The sequence below is a fragment of the Lepisma saccharinum genome, chromosome 26, assembly GCF_977018435.1.
Source record: "Lepisma saccharinum chromosome 26, izLepSacc3.1, whole genome shotgun sequence".
In the NCBI taxonomy this organism is placed as follows: Eukaryota; Metazoa; Arthropoda; class Insecta; order Zygentoma; family Lepismatidae; genus Lepisma; species Lepisma saccharinum.
Window position 1 is genome coordinate 49,470,104 of NC_139254.1, and position 22,078 is coordinate 49,492,181.

At 40.2% G+C, this 22,078-nt stretch overlaps 1 protein-coding gene across 2 annotated transcripts in view; it reads right to left on the minus strand.

The window, feature by feature from the left end:
* Positions 1-9,127, minus strand: part of LOC145979836 (alpha-tocopherol transfer protein-like) — a 179,555-nt gene extending 170,428 nt beyond the window's left edge. For both annotated transcript variants that reach the window (XM_083112866.1, XM_083112864.1), the window contains exon 1: positions 9,042-9,127. The gene's annotated coding sequence lies outside the window, so the exon portion shown is untranslated. The remainder of the gene's footprint in view (positions 1-9,041) is intronic.
* Positions 9,128-22,078: the final 12,951 nt, after the last annotated feature.

Here is a 22,078-nt window from a genome sequence, read left to right on the forward strand (position 1 = left end):
TTGTCGTGAAAATTCAGTCGTTGTGTTCGACGATGTCATCCTGGAAAATCAAAATGAAATTCGTAATTTTTTCACGCAAGGTCGTCACAAAGGAATAGATTGTTTCTTCCTAGCTCAAACGTTTTCCAAAATTCCAAAACAGTTAGTACGCGACAACGCTAATTTCATATGTTTGTTTCGTCAAGATCACACCAACCTCAAGCACGCGTACGATGACTACGTAGGCGGAGACATGAACTACAATCAATTTTCGGAACGCTGCTGCTCCCACTGTTGGAACAGTGACGATTTCGGATTCGCGACGATCGACATGACGAGAAAACCCAACGACGGAAAATACAGAAACAAAATCAACGACTTTCTAAACGTTGCAACGTTGTGAGAAACGACGTGTATAAATAACGTTATGACGAAACGAAAAATCGAAGACGAAAATCTCAAGCTTCGCGATTACCTCGCGAAACGCTTCAAAGGTTGGAAATCCGAGAATCGCGGATTCTACGAAGAGAAGAAACGTCAAGATCAACCTGTGATCGACGCCATCAGCGATCTAGGTAAAGAAATTAAAGGTGTCACGGAACAAAATAAAAATTTGATCAACGAACTCGTACCACTTTCAGCTAAAAGTTACACCGTACCCACGCCCATTTCGAGCATTCCTTCGACGCCGTTCGAACTGAAGGACATACCGGCACGACGTCGAGCCATAGGTAGCACGCCGTCGTCTTTGGATAAGATCGAGTTGGGACCTTTGGCACGAGACTACCTGAGCACGGGGAAATTCGACAAAGATGAAGTGTTCGGATTGTATCCGAGCATGGAGAGTAACGAAGGCGGCGGTGTGGTTTGGAAGATTGGAAAATCGAAGATGACCTTCGAAGGCAACGACATTAAAGTTAATTTAGGCGAGAAGGATAGTTCGAACAGGTATCCGGGTACGGTGGGACTGTGGGAACTCGTTGCCAAAAAGCAGCCGAAAGATTACACTGACGAAGATTACCAGAGTTACAAGGAAATTTTGATCATGACGGATGCCTTATACCAAAACAACGACGCTACGCAGAATAGGGTCAAATCCAGCAGCGGCGAGAAGTACAGAAATCTCATCAAACCGATTTGGAACCAGGTGAAAACAGGCAGCGGCGTCAAACTCTACAACACCCTGCCCAAAGAGTTTGTGTGGGTGGACGACGTGCGCAAGCTCATAGACAGGTTGTTGGTTATTGCAGGAGAGGAGAATGCAGGCAATCGTAATTTCTACAACGAGAAGGTTGGCATCGTGGACATGATCAGCACCAAACTTTCCAACTTCATCGTGAACGACGACAAGGGCATAGGTTACCTCATCAAAATCATCAACACGCTGCCTCCGAGATTCTGGAACGTGGCCGAAGGAAAAGGACTCGTGAACGACATCATCAACAAGTTACCTTTCGAGATGCATTTACCCGGCTACCAGTACTGCGGACCGGGTACCAAACTCGAGAAAAGATTGGAGAGAGGAGACAAGGGTGTGAATCCGTTGGACGCCGCATGCAAAGATCACGACATCGCCTACAACACCACTCGCACCGATCTGGATGCGCGTCACGAAGCAGACAGAAAGTTAGAGCACGCAGCTTTCGAAAGATTTGTTAGCAGAGACGCTTCGCTGGCAGAAAGAGTTGCAGCACTGGGCACCACCATCGCCATGAACACAAAACAAAAATTTGGATGGGGTGTGTAGAAATAAAAAAAATTCTCGAACCTTGAAAAAAAATTTCTTCGGTATATAAATAACACTACGTAAAAAAAAAAACTCCAGTTGTGTTTGCCATCTTATAAAAAAATGAGTAAACAATCACTAGACGCCCAAGCATTAAAACAAATGCTAAATTCATCAGTCGAATATGTAAAAATTCAGGAATTGGAAATGGACAAACCTTACACGATAACTTCCGGTTCAATTGTTTCTACCCAGTATGGTCCCAAGGCGCGTCTGTTGCTCAACGCACAATACAGTCTATTTTTACCAGATCGATACACTAACATGTTATCCGACGAGAAGCTAGCTATTTTAATCGAGAACAAAACTCGAATCGTGTACAAGGGTACAAAGGAACTTCTTGGTAAGAAAACAAAGCACGTAATAGAATTTGTGTAACGGCTCTACGCGGAGTATATCCTTGAAAAAAAAATTACACGGAACAAAAAAAATCTCAGAACATTTATATATAAATAACATACCGAAAAAAAATTACACAACACAAAAAAAATCTCAGAACATATATATAAATAACATACCGTGAAAATAACATATAGAGCATCAACATGAAGCCCAAAGGTGTCGTGTACCAGATACCATACTCCAATCTGAAAAATCTAGGTGCCCTCGATGGGTTACTCACCAAGAAACAACGCGAGAAGAAACGTTTTTGCTTGACGAAAGGACACGGAATGAAATTACTTCTCAGCACACCTCAATTGAGACGCTTGCAGCGTTCGCGGAAACAGCAAAAGATTGGAGGTTTCATATTCAGCATCCCAGCCATCCTGGCAGCTTTGGGGGCCGTTGGAAGTTTGGCCGGCGGAAGTGCCGCCATCGCGAAAACCGTCATCGACTCGAAGAAGAACAAGGCCGAGTTGGAAGAACAGAAACGTCACAACCTGGCTATGGAGAAGAAGGGGAAAGGTATAACCAAAAAACAAAAAAGCAACCTCGATGCTTTGAAGAAATATAAAAAAAAGAAAAAGCCCTGTCCAACTTCGATATTGAATCTCTGATCGAACTGTTGGGAATAAAGAACTTCAGGGGTGTTTTCATGTCCGATTCTCTACCCTCTGCTGTGAAGAAAAAGGAGTATGGCGTGGTCAACCTGGACAGTTACAAAAATCCTGATACACATTGGATATGCTACCTCAAAATTGACGATAACAATGCATTTGTTTTCGATTCGTTCGGTGGCACACCACCTGCCAGGTTGGTGAAGTATCTCAGTGTTGCCAACCTCTACTACAATGACAAACGCATCCAGGGTTTCACCGATGTTAACTGCGGCCACCTATGCCTTTCCGTTCTCGCATACATGTCTAAAATAAATAACCCGTCGGTGGAACATTTTCAGAAAGCATTGTGGAATCTTCAAACACAATGGGCGTGTTCCATCTCACGAGCGAATCTTCGATCTTGAAACTCACGCTGCACGACGACATCGTCTATCCTAAATCCGTAGCTCTGCGTGCATTCTACAGCATGTACCTCATACCTAACGTCACGCAGCACAATAATAAAATTAGTGTCGGAAGCGAACACATCGTCGTCACGCCAGGCCAATACAATCTTTCCACTTTGCAAGCTCAGTTACCCAAAGGCACGTACCTTTCTCAAAATTCGGTCACGCACAGAGTGGAAATCGTGTCGGCGACGGAGACCGTGGACCTGGGCACCATGGGAGAACTTTTAGGTTTCGAGAACGACACCAAACTCGAAGCTGGCATCAAACATACGGCAACCAACATTCCTAAATTTCTAGCCATAGAGACTCTAAACGTTCACTGCAACGTGGCGGAAGGCATGATCACAAAATCCTCGGACGGATTGTTAGGAAGTCACAAGCAGACAGGAATCATAGCTACGTTCAAACCCAGTTCCGAATTCATGGAACCGATCATCTACACACCCTCTTCGCCGATCTATTTTCCAGTATGCCGCAACCGCATAGACGACATAGAGTTGGTGGTGACAAACGAGAAAGGAGACGTGGTGGATTTCGCAGGTGCAACGACCACTGCCATTGTGGAGATGAACGTATAATAAATAACACGCATAGTGAAAATGGAGCAAATCGAAAGTTACGAATTGCAATCTTTCCCTCCCAACCGTCGCACGTTCGCCAATCTCAACGAAGCGAACAGGGAGATCGAATACGACGTGGACGTAGGCGATGGGTTCGTTCATCCTCACAGAGCGGACCTCTACCTTCAATTCGACGTGGTGAAGAAGGAAAGCGGAGACGCGTTTCCGCCCAATGCAAATTTGATACTCGTGGACAACTTCGTGCCTCACCTGTTCTCGCAGGTGGAGGTGAGGAAACACAACACCGTCATCGACAGAATCGATTATCCAGGCATCACGTCGACGGCAGTGGGAACATTGAAATTATCCAAAACGGATGCAGCATACTACCAGGTGGGAGGATTCGAAGCGGGGACCAAAATATCGACTAGAAGTCACACGGTGCTTTTTCTCATGCGTCTGCTGCCGGGATTCTTCTCGGACTACAAGGAGATCATGTGGAAGGGTGGACTGAGGATCACGTTTCGAAGAGCAGCCAACGACAACGACGCACTGATGCGATACACCAACTTGAACGCCGACGGCACGCCGATAGCCAACACATTACCTGAAGCGGCCAAGTGCGTCATCCGGAGCATGGAATTGAGAATGCCGATCGTGGAATACGAAACAAACTACGCCCTCAAGTACAAAGCGGAGATCTTGAAGAGTCCGCAGGTGCCGATTCACTTTCACGGTTACCAGTGCGTGCAGAAGATGGCGTCGGGAAGTCACATGGAATTTGACGTGACGACACAGTTCAACAACATACAGTTCGACATGCCAGATTTCGTCGTAGTGCTCTTTCAGACCGGGCGCGATAACAACCAGGAAAAAGATTCCAGCAAGTTCGACGACTGCAAGATCAAGAACGTTTATCTCAAGAACGGTAGGAACGAAGTCTTCCCGCGCGAGAATTACAACCTCGACATGACCAAAGACGATTACCTCAAACTTTACGAAGCTTACACCTCTTTCAAACGCGTGACCGAGGGAAGCATGGACATGTACTACACGCCCAGCGAATTCAAAACCCGCAGACCCATGTTCGTCATCAATACCACGAAGAGGAAGCAGGTGGTGGTCAACGATCGAACCAACATCAAGGTCGTCTGCGAGTTCAACAGTCCGTTGCCCGAGGACACCGTATGCAGTGTGATCCTGGTCGCCGAGAAGTCCTTCGTCCACGACGTGAAGAACGAGAGGGTCACAGAGCAGTTTTAACAAGTTTTTTTACATTTTTTTCTTGCACAATAAGAAATTTTTGAACTAGCACAATCAGTTTCAATAGCACAATACGAAAATTTCACTAGTTCAAGATCAGTTACAATATCAATTTCATCAGTTATCAGTTACAATATCTTTTTTCTCATCAGTTTTTTGTACTATAGCACGAGACAATCAGAAATTTTTGCACAAAAATTTTGTTGTTGTTGTTTTTACATGAGAAAATTAACAATAAAATTCTTTTTTTTTATCGTTTCAGATGCTGTCGAACATCAAAAACACATACACATACAAACACACTAAAAAAATAAGCATGCAACTTTATTTGTAACACACACATACATTCTCCATCTTCATCAAAAAAATATTATAATAAACATAATTATTTTTATCTATCACACAATAAAACTCTATATCCAAAATATTACAACATCAAATAACACTAGAGTCGTTAGTACACGTTGCATGCATTACGGAGGTCCTCTGTAGGGTTTCATGGAAGTTTGGGGAAAAAAAAAAAAAACACGTGAAACCCTACAGAGGTGCGGTTATCTACAACCGCAGCCGTTAGAACCTTTTACTTTTTTGGTTGGGCACCACGCACCCTGGCGAGGTTATAGGGGCCAGGAATCCTAAAAAACAACAATTATTTATTTGTTTGTTTGCCTCACAATACGAAAATAATAAAAAGTGCCAGCGCGCGCACGTGTGTATAGCACATCGTGTTTCCCCCCGAGAGAGGTTTACAAAAATCACGATAGGTCTCTCTCTCTTCATCTTACAGCAATGTTGGTATCTCTATCTTTTTTTAGTTGCAGGTGGGTTGCCAACACACTCTAGTTAATAATGCTACATATTATACACACACACGCACACACATACTGTGTTGCCATCCATCCATCCATCTCTTTCTCTTTTACAGCAGTATATATTTGTTGCCAGCTCTCCTTGCCCAGTGTGTGTATGTTACGCCAGTATATAAATTGGCTAAGCCCTTGCCAAGTAAAAAAAAGCTGTAGGTAAATATTAGCAACATTGTCGGTTGTTTAATTTTTCCCCCTCTCTCTTTCTCCTCTTTTTTTTTGTAAAAAACTATGGCAAAAATACCAGTAGGTTGGCAAATTGCTTTATGCACTGTAAGGCAAGCCTCAAGCAGTGTTGTCAGCTCCTTGCTTTAGGTTAGGTTAGACCAAAATAAAAAACCTTGGTGACTTTTCGAGTAAAATATTGGTAATACTGCAAGCACACAAGATTGCCAACTTCTTGCTTTAGGTTAGATTAGACCAAAAAAAAACCTTGGTGATTTTTCAAGTAAGGTATTGGCCATACTGCGAGAAAATAAGGTTTATGCCTTACAAGAGCAAACCATTAAAGCGAGCCTCAAGCAGTGTTGCCAGCTCCTTGCTTTAGGTTAGGTTAGACCCAAAAAAAAAACCCTTAGTAATTTTTTCGAGTGAGGAGTTGGCAACACTGCGAGAAAATAAGGCTCATGCCTTACGAGAGTAAACCATTAAAGCGAGCCTCAAGCAGTGTTGCCAGCTTCTTGCTTTAGGTTAGGTTAGACCCAAAAACAAAAACCTTGGTGATTTTTTTGAGTGAGGAGCTGGCAACACTGCGAGCCCCACCGAGCCCCATTTTCGGGCGCAGAACCGGGCTGATCCTACTACTTTTGTCCATTACAATATGCATAATTGTTTTACATTAAAATTATCAGTTTCCCCCCTATTTTACAGATTTTAGATTAAAAAAGAGAACACGTTTCCCTTTATAATTGAATGTTGCATTTCCTTAAAAATGTTAACAGACTGTAGCCACACCGCACATCTGAATTGACAACCAAACTTAACAAATTTGTTGGAGACTGAACATTTAGATTATATAAAGTTTTATACAATATATTTCTCTCTCTCTTATACTTTGGACATTCCAGTATTATATGTTGTGCATCTGCACTTTCCCAGCCACATTCACATTTGTTATTATTCGTTATTCCAATTCTGGATAGATGTTGCCTAGTACACAAATGACCCGATCTCAGTCTATTAATTAAAACAATTACATTTCTCGTACCACTAACATGATGAAACCATGGTTTGTGTGGATAATGAGATAATTCTCGAGGTGGAAGATGAGGATTTCAGTACCTTACCGGTCTAGTCTCCTGACAAGGGAGATTATGTAAGTGGGGATCTGACCCCGAAACCACGTAAATATGGCATAGGAAGAAATAGGGGGCATAGGGCCCCTCTATACACCTGCCAAGTTTCATGAAATCGGAGGGGGACACAGGGGTCAGATCATCACTTCAATTTGTCCTCATCTTGACATTTGAGGGGGGTTTTGAACCCTAAAACAGTTTTTTAGCTGAAACAAAAAAAACATTTATTTCTTCCTTTGGGCCCCTCTATGTACCTGCCAAGTTTCATGGAAATCGGAGGGGGACACAGGGGTCAGAACCCCACTTCAATTTGTCCTCATCTTGACATTTGAGGGGGTTTGCCCCCTAAAACAGTTTTTTTTTTAGCTGAAACAAAAACAACACGTATTTTTTCCTTTAGGCTCCTCTATACACATCGGAGGGGGACACACAGATAACCTCCCTTGTGAGTACAAATTTGTATCTCGCCTATAGTGAATTGCCATTGTCATGCTTAGAACATACAAGCAAGGAAAAATAAAGAATATGTTCCGTACATTTGCCAAGCGACACTAAATTAACTATTTATCTATTGGTTAGTGTTGTTAAATACTACAGAAAAAAGCCCGCCAATTTAATTGGTACATTAAAAATAATTAACATTAATTAAATCGTAGTCGGGTCACCTGTAAATTACTAGAAACCTGTCCACAGCTTTGTCTGTCGCAACAGCACCATCTGTTGAGAGCTTTGTTATTGAAATATACTCGTGCTTCTAGGTTCAGCGGTTTGGACTAAATGTAACAAGATTTTAAAAGTCCAATACGTCCTTCCCCCCTTACGGATTTAATTTCGGAAAAATCCTTTCCTAGTGTGTGTTCACGTCATAAGAGGAAGTGTTATTTATGACTGTCCTTTCATTGTATCGACACTCATCATCATCTCCGCGATTTTCCCAAAGTGGCAGAAAAATGAATACAATTAATTAAATCGATGCAAAAGAAAGCATGAATCAGTGAAGGCAGTGATGTGCGTCTATGCGTAAACAACGATAGTCTACATTCTACACGTAGACTATTTTATACACGAAGAATACGTAATCTATGTGAGCAACATGGCAAAAGGTGATAACTTAGCAAAGGGCGCCGTGGAATTAAAAGAAAATTATACTACCTATCAGTTGCTAATGTGTGAGAAGAACTTTTCATATTCTTTCTTCCAAATGCGAACAATTTCTCACCTTGAAAAAATTCTAATATAGAAAACATTCTAGTGTTTTGGGAAAAGACCACTCTTGCCTCACGACTGCCATCTGTTGTTGTTTTTTGCATACTATTTATCTTCTTCCATAGTTGTAGAAGATGAGAGAAATTTTGTTGTAAATAGGGTTCTTTTCATTTCGTTAGGAACCAATATAGTTGAAAATGTCACTTTTCTTTCATGAAACCCTTCAAAATTAATTTTAATGCACTTTAGATTGTCTACGTAGTCTATGTAGCCAATGTAATCTACGCGTAGAATACGTGTAGACAACGCATGTAGACGTAAACTTATAGTCTACGGCACATCACTGAGTGAAGGAGAACCTCTGCTCCAGCACAAGTACAGTCACGGACACGTCTGGGTTGTAACAACACTATTCATTTTCAATGTAATAGTTACAACCCACATGTGTCCGTGACTGTACATTTACACTCACTTAAAGCACATAGAACGTAGAAGAAAAGAGGACAATGGACGATTGAATATTGTTAATTTTGCGGTTGATTGTACACTAGAAACGTCAAACTGACAACAAACACAAACAATAGTGGATTATGTATTAAATTTTCTAGACAAAAAAGTATCGAAAAATCAACTTACCTGTTTCTTCTTGAGACGATTTTCTTCGATCTCTTGACACTTGAATCTAGCGCAAGCACTTGGGACCACTTGACTGGTTTCTGCCGGGTGGAAGTCCAGTCAGGTGAGATCACAAAAAAATACAAAACGATCTTCCTGAGGTAAAGGTCACGTGATCGTGACGAAAGCGCTTTCCCCGTCCTAGTTTGGTGCCAGCCGGCAGACGGCTTGGTCAAAAGCTATGCAACAGTCACATAATACGTTCCCTTTGAACGGTTTCTCTTTATGTAAACTGCTTGCTGTGATGTAGTGGGTAGCGTGTCGAGCTTTCATGCAATGGACACTGCGTTCGAATCCCAGCCAAAGTGTGGTAATCGTTACGTGTTCCTTCCCACTCTATTTCGTCACTTCATGATCAATTCCCATCGTCGCGATGAATCTAGACACGTATAGAAGCGACGTAAAGTACCTTATATAATACGGTGTATATTCCACAAATTTCTTTGAACTAGGCACGTAGCCAGGGTGAGGGCTAAGGGGGCTCAAACCCCCCCAGAAATCCTACAAATACCTAATTTAAATAGTATATAATGGCAATTAATTTTACTGCCTTAGTAAGATTAAACATTAGATCAAAGAGTTTAGTGTAAAATAGAGGAACCAAGTTATATTTTTATACCATTTAATCAAAATAATACATGGATCCACAGATTCCAAAATTTATAATTTTCTTTGTGAGAAGTCACACAACATAAACTTTTTGAAAAAAGATTGGCCCTTACTTTTAAATCCTTTTTTTTTAACGGAATGTGTAAAAGTTAATAACAAAATGCAATAGGCTAAGTATGAATTTCAGTTCACTAACTGTACAAAATGTAAGAAAAATAATGGACAACAGTTGTGTTGGAAATTCACTCATACGGTGGATCGAGTAGCAAATTATCTCAATTTATATAATAATAATAATAATAATAATAGCATCGGCAATAAATTTGAATTAAAATTGGTTTATTTTATTGTCTTATAGTAGTTATTATTGTAAATTGACAATTATTACCATGGTAATGTTTCTACCAATTAATGGCGACGCTCGTGCTAAGGGATGAGCCTCCCTCCCCGAAATAAAATCCTGTCTACGGGCCAGCTTGCAGCTTCCCTTAAATTCTTATGAAGTTCAATGTGTGGCAATTTTTGCGCTAAATATACTTTACATCCCGCAGAAGGACCACCCCTTACAACCTTAACTAATATACACTACAGATTTTTGGCTCTGCATATTCACAATCTCGGCTATTCCTGATTCACTTAACACACAACCATTAACCGAGTTACTTCTCTTAGGAAAACCCAAACAAAGAACGCCTTGGGTCGAGCTCCTTGGTGGAGTGGATACAATAGCACGTTACAGCGCAAGGGGCTCCGAATTCGAATCCCCGTCTGGGCAACCCTTCATCCATTTTAGCATATCATCACTCATCCTCACCTCGCGAATATCCAAAAGTGGTAGAAGAGCCTGTTAGAGCTCCCACGAGTAGAACTACACAATACAGCTTAAATTCAGTACGAGCCTCGCCAATCTTTGACAAATCTTCAACTATATTATAATATTTGCCTACGCACTGTTCTATCTTACCTCACAAAACTAGCCATGTTCACCAATCTCAACATCCTTGAATAAATCTCCTGCTCAGAAATGTTTAGTATGTATGTCTGTGTGTGTCAGTGGCGTAGCGAAGTTCTCTGGGGCCGCCCTGTAAGTAAAATACTATTGGGTGCACCCTTAGTGAGAAAAAAATATGATTTATCATTATTATCATTTTTTGCTTGAAACATTTTTTTAATGAAGTTACATATAATACACAGATATTTAAAAAAATACTGTTTTGGTGGAATTGTAAAAACATAGGAAACACTCCTCTTTTGGACTTGGAAGTGGATCCGCCTTCAGCCCTAAGCCATCCTCTGATTGCTCCAGGCCAAGATTCAACGTATAAGTCGCTCATGTTAGCCTTCTAATACTGAGAGAGTAATACACTAAATCAAACTTATCACTTCAGTTATGGGGGTTGAACCGGACATCTAGATTGTCGGTAGTAACCTAACATCACAAGGTAAATTGCAATCTGCTACGAAGAAATAACTGCGGACCCTAGTCTTGAGATATAGATGGGAAGGGACTCTATTCATTGAAAATTTGTCACTCAATGAAATGCAGCTTGGAAGGACTGAGTCCCCCCCATAAAAATAAAAGAAGGTTGCCACAGGTTAGTGGACCTCAATATCATTATTCGTAATTTTAACTCTGCCACTTTCTCTCTTCAATAGACCAATGATCATATATTTTTAAGGACTTTTTCCTGAAACACGAACCTTTTTATTAATAGACCATCAGTGCTCGAATTTGCATAAGCATTCTCCTTCAACTATTGCATTGTCTTCAAGTTGTTTCACACAAGGATCCTTCCTTCTATCCCAACTCAAAAAACTCAACCAACTAAATCGAACAAGGAAATTTGCAGCTAGGAATTTTCACTTCATAAACTGCAGATCAAGAAATCGTAACACATTGGGAAATAAGAACTAGTTCGACAGAATTGTTCACAAAATTTCAATATGTAAGAAAAATTAACTTACAAAATTACACAAAATAACGGTCACCTTTAACTCACGTTGTACACCCTGCGTGGCAGAGGAGGGGTTAATGGCCCTTAGGGCCCTCTGGGTCCCACCTCCAACTGAGGTTTTGGGCCCCTTTGAAATTTTGGTTTGATTTGGTGTTTTAAGTTCACTTTATGCACGTCGTATGAAGTTACTGGCAACCAGATTTCTGCCTCGTAAATCGATTATTTTTACAAGCGACAATATCTGTGGAATTTCTGCAATTATATAATAATTCAGAAGCACATTGCGGTTTCCCCCCTTGCATTGCGGGAGTTGCGGGGGCGGCCGCTATGCTACTGGTGTGTGCAGGCCCGTACCCAGGATCAAGCTCGAAACCTTGGATATAATTAATTGTCATGAAATATATGTCAATTATTAAATAATTAATTAATGTATTTATATATATTTATATATATTTATATTATAAACATATATAAACAAATTAATTTGCTACATTTATAAACTAGCAAATTAATTATTTTAACGACTGGTTCAAAATGTCAAAAAATTAGAAGACAGGTGAAATGTTTTTAATAAGTGTTACATATTATTTAATTATTGCTTTATATAAAAAAATGATAATTACATTTTCATACTTTTATTGTGTTATGTTTTTATAATGGTGTAAATCTATTAATGGTCTCTCGAAAGGAAATACTTCCTTATCAGAGTTGTAGCTAGAGATTTCAGCGCCCAGGACGAGAATGATTTTCGCACACCCTGTACCGAATTTGAAACCCCCTACCTAGATTTAGCTGTGCCCTGATGACTATAGTGAAAACAGTTTTTCGCTATCACCTAAACTTTTCTCTGGAAACGCAATTTTATCAGCGCATGACTGCATGTTATTGTTGTCGCGACGCTTATCAGCACAGGCTGTTACTAGGGCTCGACATTGCATAGGAGTGGGGTTGGAGAGGGAAGGGATAGATAGCCACTTGGTTGAGGTATATTGGAGTTGCAGTTATTTGCATCAGTCAGTTGCTAGTGGGATCAAGCAGTGTCTGTTCCTGCAGTGTGTGTCGTGCAAATCCCTTAACGTGTTCAGCGTGTTCGCATGTTCAGCGATGGCTAGGAAGTGTGTTAATTTACCAAACCTTTTCTGTTATGTGTGTGGTGAGTTTACGACGAAGTTCCAAAACATCCCATTTCCCCGCTTGTCAAAAAGGCGTACGAGTTGTATTTTGAATCAAAGGTAGATGAGGGGAAGTGTGGGGCACCACAGAACTGTTGCTTACGTTGCCCTTGTTATTTAAGAGGTTGGTTGCATGGAACCCACCCATCTATGCCATTTGCCGTACCACAGTTGTGGAAGAAACCTAGAGACTACATACTTTTGTTTAACGAAAGTAAGTGGAATTTCAAGTAAATCAAAACACACAGTTTCATATCCAAATTTGGAATCTGCAGTGCTCCCAGTTCTGCAATCTGATTCTCTCCCAGTTCCAAAGCCACCAACGGAATGGACACTATGGACACTGGAAGATGAAGCAGACAATGGTAGTGATCAACCAATAGATCACAAAGATCTTGATTACACGCCATCTACATCACAGCCCCAACCACAACCATTGTCACAGGCAGAATTGGCATGAACCCCTTGTTGACAAAGACAGTGTGCGGTTACCACCGCTCCATCTGAAATTGGGCTTCATGAAGAATTTTGTGAAAGCAATGGACAAAGACGGCAGGGGATTTAAATTTTTAGTGTCCAAATTTCCTACGATTAGTACTGCAAAAATTAAAGAAGGTATTTTCATTGGGCCTCAGATTCGTGACTTGATGAATGACATGACCTTTGAAGAGTTGCTGACAGATACTGAGAAGACAGCTTGGCTTGCCTTCAAAGATGTATGCAACAATTTCTTGTGTAACGTCAGGTCTGATAATTACAGGGACCTGACGGAACACATGCTGGGCTTTGCAAGGCTATGGGGTGCAACATATCATTCGAAAATACATTTCCTGCACTCTCATTTTGATTTTTCCCCGCCTAATCTCGGAGATGTGAGTGACGAACATGGTGAGCGATTCCACCAAGATATCGCTGCCATGGAAAGACGATATAAGGGAAGATGGTCACCAAACCTTTTGGCAGATTTCTGCTGGACACTCATACAAGACGTTTCACCATCCATCCACAAACGGAAAGTTTCCAGGACACGTTTCTAACTTGTAAGCACATTTCAAGCTTTTTGCAGATTTCTCCTACATTTTTTTATGTTTTGTAATACAAACAATTAATTTTGTTCCATGATCTGTATTTTATCCAGCTACAGGTAGGTTCCTCCTGTACTGTAATGGAGTCGTTTCCAAGTGTCGGAAAGTTGCTACTTTGTTTTTCATGAATAACTATTGCTTACTATATGAAATATAGGCTAAGTGGTACATGTAGCATATCTTCTCCAGAAAAATTGGTACGTGATGGAACATTTCTGATTTCATTTTCTTAATCAGCGTATTTGATTTAGTAAAGAACACCTTCTTTCATGTCGCGGCAAGACACAAAGTTCAAATTTGTTGCACTGTGTAATCAGTGTAAAATAGACTGTAAGCTTAAATGTAACAAAATAATAATAATATGTTCTTATGCCCGCTGTTCTAAGTACTTTGCTTATCGTCTCTGCGGCTTTCCCCATACTCCTTATACCAAAAACCACCTCTCTCTTTACTTCTCTTCTCCTTCTCCTGTTTTTTATATTCCTTCTTCTTCTTTCTTCTACTGTTTAAGTCAAGTCTGTCTTTCTTTTCATACCCATTCTTTTCTAGCTACTCCCATAGGCTCTCTATTTTGCTTTCTTTTTCCTCTTCTTTTGTGCATATTTTCTTGATTCTGTCTTCCATATTCTTTATAGAATTTATTTTTGTCCCCTCACTCACATCACTTCTTTTGTAACAGAGGACCCTGCTGCACATTTTTTCTGATGCCAAGTGGCATTTCTCTCCTTTTTCATCAATATATCTAGGAAACGTATATTTTCTTCTTCTAATTCAAGCTCCAGCAATATTCCTCGTGCTTCATATTCGTCTGAAGAAAACCGTGTTAGAGGGTGGAAACGTAACGTTTTTTGTGTATATTTTTTATACAATAAATTTTGCCTTTGTCAGTATTTTAATGTTTTCTTAACATGGAAACAAGGCTTAACAGTGCTACAATAACGTGATAGAACTGTAAAACTTTACTACTCACCCTTGCAGTATGAATAATACTCACAGACAAACAAAAATATTGAAATCACCCGAAAACAAATATCTCTTCCTACATAAAGAAAACCGTCACCAACGCTCGTTTGGAGCCTAAAGAATAGAGTTACCCTGTTCCCTTAAAGTGGCAGCACTTGTCGGTAGTGAAATAGGGGTGTGTCGGTTTAGGAGTCCTATGTCAATTTTGGATACTTTCCTGTGCAGATACAATGAAGTTGTTTTAAGTAAATTAATTGCGGTATAACGAAATATTTGTCCACTGTAACAAATCTTCTAACAGTTATTATTGTTTCTCGAATATTAAGAAGATCGTGTCAGCAGGTAATAAAAAATCCCCTTCGCATCCAGCAGTGCGTAATGTGTAGACAGCCATTCACTATCCACTGAAAATATATTGTTATCGACAGTTTCGTGATCGCTGGCCTATACATTACTTCAGTTCAATGTTAGCTTAGAGAAGATTTCATGAACTCTGTGTGTACTTTAAGTGTATTGGAAGTTTAGCAACGAGCGGTGTGAGGATGATCCCCTCCAAGATTATACTAGTGAGATGGAAGTGATAGATGTAAAAGGGACTTACTTGTCAGGCGTTCTGTGGAGGAGGACTTAGTTAAATACTACATAGGAACACAAATTAATAGAAGAAATGAAAGGACTAAGGAAGGGAAGGATCCAGACAGCAAGTACAAGAAGATCTACAAATTCTATACTTCACGTAAATCCTTAATTTCTGATACTTAAACTTCAGTCAAAAGAATACCTATATGTTTCAACCTTCTTCTACATTAAGTTAATCTTCAATTCTGGAACTTACCTCGTCAAATCTTTTGCTCCTCAAGAGAATATCTATATCTATATACTCTTTTCTATCTATTAAATATTTGGTATTTTTAACATCTTATAAATTTTCTCCTATGTTCTTATTTTTAAGTCTTATATTTCTATATTATTATTTTAATATCTTACCTTTTTGTGCCATCATATTGGAAGGAAGATAATCTGCGGGAAACAAGACTCTAATCACTTACAACTTGGCATGTAAAATAGGAGCCAAGGAAAGAGTCAGTTTGATGATGATGTTTCTTCTGTACGCATGCATGTTCACATGCTATGGGATGCAGATTTCTTGGTTCATTATTTACTTGTTTTGTTTACTTCAGTTCAAGGGCGCCCGCAGTGAGGGGGGGGGGGCAGTGGAGGTAATTGCCATCCCCTGACATATCTTGAAAAAAGTTCATGCAATATTTAGGTGATAATTTGTTACAAGTAATATTGGTAATTTGCCATTTACCAGGAGCCATTAGAATCATGTTGACTGCCGTAACTAGGGGTGTGCGAAAAGTCTTGGAACTGTTTTCAGGAAAGTGGAAAGGAAACAAGGCGAATCCAGTTTCTACTTAAGCAGTGGAGTCAAGTCTGAACTTGTAAACAATGCAAAAGTGTTTTACGAGATATTACTCTGCCCCCCCCCCCCGCACCGAGAAAGAATCCTGTGGGCAACCTTCCAACTGTCATAAGAAGTATGGATTCAGAACATTTGGCAAGACTGTGAATTCAAATGCAGACAGGCAGTGGACGCGATTAGAGGGGACGAGGGGGGCAGATGTCCCCTCACACTTACTTTTTGCTACCGCACTATGCTAAACCTTATCTACCATCTAGTTTGGCACCATGCACCTCCAGTTTTCGAACCAAATCGCCGCCACTGCAGACACACATATAAACCATAGCAAAGAAGGAATTCAAGGTCCTAGTATGAACAACCTGCAGAATATGAGCAGAAATATGTTAGTAAACAATTCTTTTTATAAACTATAATATCACATTTCCATGAAAACAACAATGGAAACGTTTTCCTTCTTTAAAAATGAACATGAAGGACGTCATATTGCATTAAATATGTCCAATAGCTGTCCAGTCGACTGACGACCACAAATTGTCTAAGGGTAACAAGTAAATAAGTAAAGTTATTGTATGCATAAATAAGGAGCCATTTTTCCAAATCTTCAAGTGAAGCAGGAAGTTACATAAAAGAGGACGAATGCAACAGATGTTATTGTGGAAAAATTTCTCGTCATGAAAAACGCAATGGAATTTTCCTGAAGATAAGATGCACTGAGTAAATATGTGTCTCCAAGTCCGACAGCAATTGTCAACTGGAAAGGAGCTATCATAAGTGTAAACAAGTTGGATCAATGTTTACAGTGAGCAGTTCTATTCTTGTGCCACTTTTGGCCAATCTCCAACATGAGGATGAAGGATGATGTGATGTTGGAGAAAAATGGACAAAGAAAACCCAAACACAGGTCGGGATTCGAGCCAAGGATCCCTGGCGTCTGATAACCACTCCTAGCAACCGTAATTAAGGGGTTCCGGGTTCGGGTTCGCAGGCATGTAGTGGCCTGATCCCACTCTAAACTGTAGGTCCAGTCCCGATTAGTCTACCTGTGCATAAAGTGGACTTAAAACAACAATTCGAACATTCATAAAATTTGCTCGGGCTATCAACCAGCTGAGTTCTGGAAAGTTTTCAAAGATTTTGAGATTTATAATCACTCTCATCTTCGGGGTAGAAGTGAATATTAAGAATTACCTACGACACATATTGACACAAAATTAACACTTGGTCTAAATGATACATTAAATGATACATAAATAAGTAAAGTTAGCAAATTACATACAACCCTTAGGTTCAAATTCAAAACTCGTGAATAACATTTAGATGTGTCCTGACGCAGAAGATTACAATTATAGCTATATGTTTCACAATGTCTTGTTTTATCACAGGGGAAATTATGGTACGAATGAAATAGGGAAACGAACATTTTTCTTGCTCAGATGACGTCTCAAGACAGTTGAAAGAAGCCACCAATAGAAGACTGCCTGATGACAGCGAATATCGACCTCCAAATTCGACTTCAAAACTTCAATGCCTCCTAAGAAGCAAATGAAATTGGGGAACAAAGAACATTTACTGTCGGGTTAAAAATTATAGATACTCCACTTTGAACTCCAATTAAAAATTAACCAGTAGATCTACTACAAAAACGAGTTACATAAAAATTTAGCTTATTCAAAAACAGTCCTACAAATACAATAGTATTGGTCTTGTTTAGAAACTGAATGCATCTGTTTTTGAATTGCATTATCATTGTCAATTCACATTGCGAAACCGATTTTATACAGATTTTTATTCATCGGAGTAAAGATGTACGTGGGACGTGGCAACACTGTAAGCATTATCTCGCAGCGCCAGACCGCAGTTTCCACAGGTCAACGGACATCAATGTGTGAGGCGTTGCCATGTTCCGCATACAGCTGTTTTAGGGGGCAAGCCCCCCTCCCTTAAATGTCAAGATGAGGACAAATTGAAGTGGGGATCTGAGCCCGACACCACGTAAATATGACATAGGAAGAACACACACATATAGTTAGAACACATACAGCACAGAACTGTAGGATTGTCGGTACCAAACGCAAGTGCTACCGTAAAGGACGATGGCGGTTGAAGTTCTGTGCTAATAGTACTGGCAGATACACAAGTGGGACACTTGAGATATGAAGTGCATATCACTGGCAAACACAGCTCTGTGCTGCGTGTGTTCCAATTATATGTGCGTGTTCTTCCTATGCCATATTTACATGGTGTTGGTTTAGGGTTTGGCCCCTAAAACAGTTTTTTAGCCGAAACACAAAAACACGTATTTCTTCCTTCGGGTCCCTCTATTACACCTGCCAAGTTTCATGGAAATCGGAGGGGGACAGATGGGTCAGATCCCCACTTCAATATGTCCTCATCTTGACATTTGAGGGGGGTTTGCCCCCTAAAACCGTTTATTAGCTGAAACACAAAAACACGTATTTCTTACTTTGGGCCCCTCTATACACCTGCCAAGTTTCATGTAAATCGGAGGGGGACACTTAGATAACCTCCCTTGTAAGAAAAAGTTATCTCGCAAAATTGGAAAGAACTGTTGTTTTTTTTTAGAAATTTTGAAAACCGGAAAATTAATAATTTTGTTTAAAACCTTTCTGCCTACACCCTACTAAACTTTCATAACGATCGGACAAACTGTTTTTTATTTACAGAATTTCAAAGAGAGCGACCGTTTGCAAAACTAAGAAAAGAACGGCCCTTTTCTGTTCTTAGGGCGATAAAAAAATAGAAGGCCTACTCGAAAAAAAATGGTTAGCATAGATTAACGCAGAATTGAATAAGCTAAATTTTGATGTAATCTCTAATCCGATAGTAGCGAGAGGAGTACTGTACAGTCACGGACACTTGTGCGTTGTATTTGATTCCATTGAAAGTAAATTAGGCCATTACAACTCAGAAGTATCCGTGACTGTACGAGCAGTATGTAAGATTTTTTTATTGGTATTATTTAGGCAGCGACACTAGCGCCACTTTGGTAATTTAAATAGTGAATATCCGTGGCATATCACGAATTCCGAACCAGCCTTTGGATTCGTAACAAGTAATGTTAACCATCGCCCAACAGAGGCTGGTTTAATGTTTGCATCTTGGTCCTGACAGGGCAAGTATGAAATGTCGTAAAAAACTAATAATTTCTAACTAATTGAAGAATCTGTCGAAACCAAGTTTCCGAAAGGCACGAATGGTGTTGATGGAAGTTTAGCTTCTTAACGGCTAATTATATCCAAAACAGATAACAAATGGTGTAAATACATTTTCATGTGATGATGTATGTATTGTATGTTGAATGGGGCAATTTTCAAAATTGATGGTGACCTTCTAGAGGGGTTCCGGCGACACCTTAAAAATTTTACATACGAAACGGTTTCAAGTAACACATTGCTGGATAGGTCTCTAAATTTCATAATCTGTTATGGAAAAAAAATTGATGCGGACCTCCGTATTCAATCGGGTTGCCAAGCACTTAAGCATATGGAGATATCTGCTGTTTGATCACCGATTCGAATACATTGGCCCATTAAAAAGCGTTTTCTATAAGGTTTTTTTGAAATTCAGAAACTTATCCAGCAAGGGTGTCATTCATCCCCCTTCCCATTCAAGTTTCTCGAGATATACCCCCCCCCCTTGTACCCCTAGTGGGCACTACATAAAATAGAATCACTCGACTCGTGTAGGGTGACCAGAAGTACTGATTTCCGCAGGACAGTCCTTTCATTGAGGGTCATGGATGCTACTCCCTAAAACAAAAAATGCCCTGTTTTTCAACACCGTCCTGTGAAATGTCCTGCAAGACATCCAGACGAATTGTTTACCTCTGTGAAAGTGTTAGTGCCTTTTTAATTAATAGTATTGTTAGTTTGCAAAGAAACGCTTGTAGATATATACAGGAAGGTTATTTCAGTCGTTTACCGTCAGACCGTCGGCCGCCGAGAGCCCCCTTCATGCGACAGTTCCCGGCAAATTGACTTACAGGAAGTCCGTAACAGAAACCGCTTGCTTTGTAATGTTTCCACTTTTCACAATTACAGTTACAATTACAATTGAAATAAGCACGTACCTTGTCGCAAGGATGCTGGAAAAGGTGTCCTCCCAAATACAAATATTTCTGGCACCTTATTTCTGACATCTAATCTTAGATAGACATCGCTACTTTATCCTCAGTTGTCGCGACAGCGCCGGCAGCTTATCGGGGGTCGGGGGAGTTGTCAGCCGCGAGAGGGCGCTTCATACTGAACGAACGCGACACCTGTCGCCAGTGATGCCAACCGTAGGGACATGTCCCTACGCATAGGGACTTTCACTATATTTCGCCCGCGTAGGGACAGATTTGCCAAATGAGGGAAAACGTAGGGACTTTTCTCAATCTTGGAAAACAACATTTTATTGTGCAAAGGTGCAAAGCTTACTCGCCAGTCAGTTGCACTTTCTTCGTGCTCGGTTTGGAATGAATGGATTAGTTTATCTGGATACTTTAGCGAGGAGGAGAAAAAAGAACTTACCAACAAATCTCCATCAGAATTTTGAAACATGTTGTCGGTTACCAAGAACTTTCAAGGCAAGTTATTTTTTGAAAACATTTCCACTCTCGCGAAAATAGTGCTAACATTGCCGCATTCTAACGCGGAAACGGAAAGAATATTTTCAATGTTAAGTGATACAAAAACAAAAAAAGATAAATAAAATGGGACCAGAATTGTTCAAGACTGCAGGAAATACAGAATCACTCTTCACAGCAGCGGCATGTATGACTTCAAATAACATAATCAACAGTAAATGACTGACTCAACGCTATTCATTAGGGGTGTGCGGGATCCCGAAAAGTCAGGACCGGGATCGGGAAAAAAATTCCCGTCCCGATCCCGATCCCGACTTTTCGGGATCCCAAGCAGTCGGGAAATACCGAATGGTCACTTTAAAAAGTCGTTAATTCTCGACGTTTTCTGCATTGTAAGTTCCTGAAACTTATCGGAAATTGTAAGTTTTTATTCTAGAAATGCAAAAACAATCACTTAAAGTGAAAAGCAATTTTTTTCGTCCCGAATGTCGGGATTTACAAAAATTCCCGTCCCGACCCAAAACATTTCTGTCCTGCACACCCCTATTATTCATTAAGGTAAGAATTTACAATACCGGACCATTCTGTAATTTCTATGCTACGTCTTATACTCACGAAATAATTAGTCGTGATGATTCATCTCAAGTTAACATGTTGGGGTGAGGTGAAAAACATGTTCCTTAACGTGTAGAAGTTGTAAAATAAGCTTTTCAATTCTCGCGATGATTCTTAGTATACAAGTATGGTAGCCATATTTGTTGATATGAACAATTGACGATGTTCGCAATTAGTTCGCCACACTGTTGATTTCATACTTGGAGATCATGGATCGTGTAAGAATGGTGGAAGAGAACAGTAAAAAAGTTGTAAATGTTGCACAGATTTTTAGATGGAGTGTGCAGGAGGATGGCCGTGGATAATTAATAAACTTATATTGCCCAAAGAAGGTGCTTACATGTGACAGCGACAATCACGATGTAGAAGAACATGTGGAGTGTGGACTGATTTGATTACAGGTAAGTTTGGCAATAGTGCATCGATCGTAAAAGTGCAGGATACGAAAATGGCATCTTCGATGATGAACGTTTGCCGTTAAAGTGCTACGAAATAAGATTTTTTATCGGTTCGTAATCACAATTAACGCAAAACTATTCACGGATAGCCCCACTGACTATTCTAGGTAAGGTTAGGTTAAGATAG